The sequence below is a fragment of the Limulus polyphemus genome, unplaced genomic scaffold (genome assembly GCF_000517525.1).
Source record: "Limulus polyphemus unplaced genomic scaffold, Limulus_polyphemus-2.1.2 Scaffold2099, whole genome shotgun sequence".
In the NCBI taxonomy this organism is placed as follows: Eukaryota; Metazoa; Arthropoda; class Merostomata; order Xiphosura; family Limulidae; genus Limulus; species Limulus polyphemus.
In genome coordinates, this window is record NW_013667709.1 from 62,447 (window position 1) to 64,709 (window position 2,263).

At 28.8% G+C, this 2,263-nt stretch overlaps 1 long non-coding RNA gene across 1 annotated transcript in view; it reads right to left on the bottom strand.

Moving 5' to 3' along the window:
• Positions 1–296: 296 nt before the first annotated feature.
• LOC111087398 overlaps positions 297–2,263 on the bottom strand; it is a 3,928-nt gene continuing 1,961 nt past the window's right edge. Inside the window, exons 2-3 of the long non-coding RNA XR_002612101.1 lie at positions 2,014–2,261; positions 297–1,857 (exon numbers count right to left, since the gene is read on the bottom strand). This is a non-coding gene — a long non-coding RNA (uncharacterized LOC111087398). The remainder of the gene's footprint in view (positions 1,858–2,013; positions 2,262–2,263) is intronic.

A 2,263-nucleotide genomic window follows, 5' to 3' on the forward strand; every position in this document is an offset into this window, starting at 1 on the left:
ACAGGAAATTACTTTAATGAAAGAGAAGAAATTAATATTTTAGTGACAGGAAATTACTTTAATGCAAGAGAAGAAATTAATATTTTAGTGACAGGAAATTACTTTAATGAAAGAGAAGAAATTAATATTTTAGTGACAGGAAATTCAGAGTAAGTTAATATTTTAGTGACAGGAAATTCAGAGTAAGTTAATAGTTTAGTGACAGGAAGTTCAGAGTAAGTTAATATTTTAGTGACAAGAAATCATTTTTGGTATAACATAAAACATTTATATTTTACAACAGGAACAATACTTTCTGGTGTGACAGTAGAATGTTTATTTAACAAATATTATACACTTGATTTATAGACACTTATATATCAAGCAGCAAGCAAACAGTTCATTCGAAGGAAGTAAACTATTCATATTACGAATTAAAAATAAATACAGCATTTGTATAAATACAAACTGATGTTAAGAAATCATAACAAGTGGCATATTAATTTTACCCATTATGATCTATCAAGAAAAACTGAAGGTTGAAATGGTGAACAAAACTTGACAGCAGTGTTATTAAGACCAATATACATTTAAGCTCTGCACACACACATACAAAAGCAAAGACCTTAAACGAAAAAGTAACTTGGCTTACAAAGGTGAAAAATCTTAAGTGTGTTATCTTGAAGAGTAGTACTCTATAATATTTTGTCATTTGGAATTAATGATTATAATTCTTATGGCCTACACATTTGAACTATTTTGGAAAGACAAAGTATATTCCTTCACTATGACACCACAAATGCATACATAAAAAATTATAAGTTGATAACATATCTACTGACAAGATTCTTGATTAAGATTATTTACAAAAAGTTCATAAGTTTAAATTAATACCCAACACATTCTGTTAAATTTGAGAAAACGCGAATATATCAAAATGTACCAATATCTATATTGTTCGTTTAAACTGAAATGAATCATTCATAAGAATTAAAAATCTTGAAAACACGATTGCCTTAGGTGCAAAAAAGTAGGTTATAATATTTTATTCATTATAGATTATTTTAGATAAAAAAAAAAAACAATTGAGGTGTTAAAACGCTGAAGCAGAATATGAAAAGGATATAGACGAATAAAATAAAATGAATTTATTTCATCCACTATTTGTTAGCAATATACTTCTTATTAAAACATCGAACGTACAATCATAATTCTTATACCCCTGAATATAATGTTATCAAATACAATAATTTCAAAGTTTAGTACTTTAAAATCAGTAATTTTTTTTCGATTTAATGCAGTGACCTTTATGTTTAATATTGTATTTTTTTGGCTAAAGGATATTTCTATAGATTATGAAAAACAAATTATATTCTAAATAAATAAATCATATACAATTTTCTGTTTTGATCATTTATTAGTAAATTTAAATGTATATTTCCAGCAGACATTATTACTGCTAGAATTACGTTTATGTTTCTATTGAAGAGTTTTAGAGAAACTGGTTTGTAGTATTATTTTTTTTGTTTTTGGTAAAGAACATTAACAATTACTTTTAGCCTAATCTATTCGATAGACGATTTGAGTTTGACTCCATACAGAACTAAATGTCAACGCCGAGCGGGAGCACTGCTTCAGGTAAAGCTGGTTTGACTATAGACATATTAGCCTCTTACAGTCCAGAACTCGAACAACTGGTAACATTAGCAAAACAAGAATACAACGAAAGAATGGCAAGGTTAGCTTCACGTAAAACAAAGAAAGCAGTTAGGCTAAAAAAAAATGACACACAAACAAACACTTCAATGGAAACTAACGACACTACAGAACCACATGAAGAACACTCGGGAAAATCAATACTAGAATACAACAACACACCTACACAAACTAAACACGAAGAAGAATACAAAAACACACCTACACAAAATAAACACGAAGAAGAATACAACAACACACCTACACAAACTAAACACAAAGAAGAATACAACAACATACCTGCACAAACTAAACACGAAGAAGAATACAACAATACACCTACACAAACTAAACACGAAGAAGAATACAACAACACACTTACACAAAAAACACTTCAATGGAAACTAACGACACTACAGAACCACAAGAAGAACACTCAGGAAAATCAATACTAGAATACAACAACACACCTACACAAACTAAACACGAAGAAGAATACAACAACATACCTGCACAAACTAAACACAAAGAAGAATACAACAACATACCTGCACAAACTAAACACGAAGAAGAATACAACAACATACCT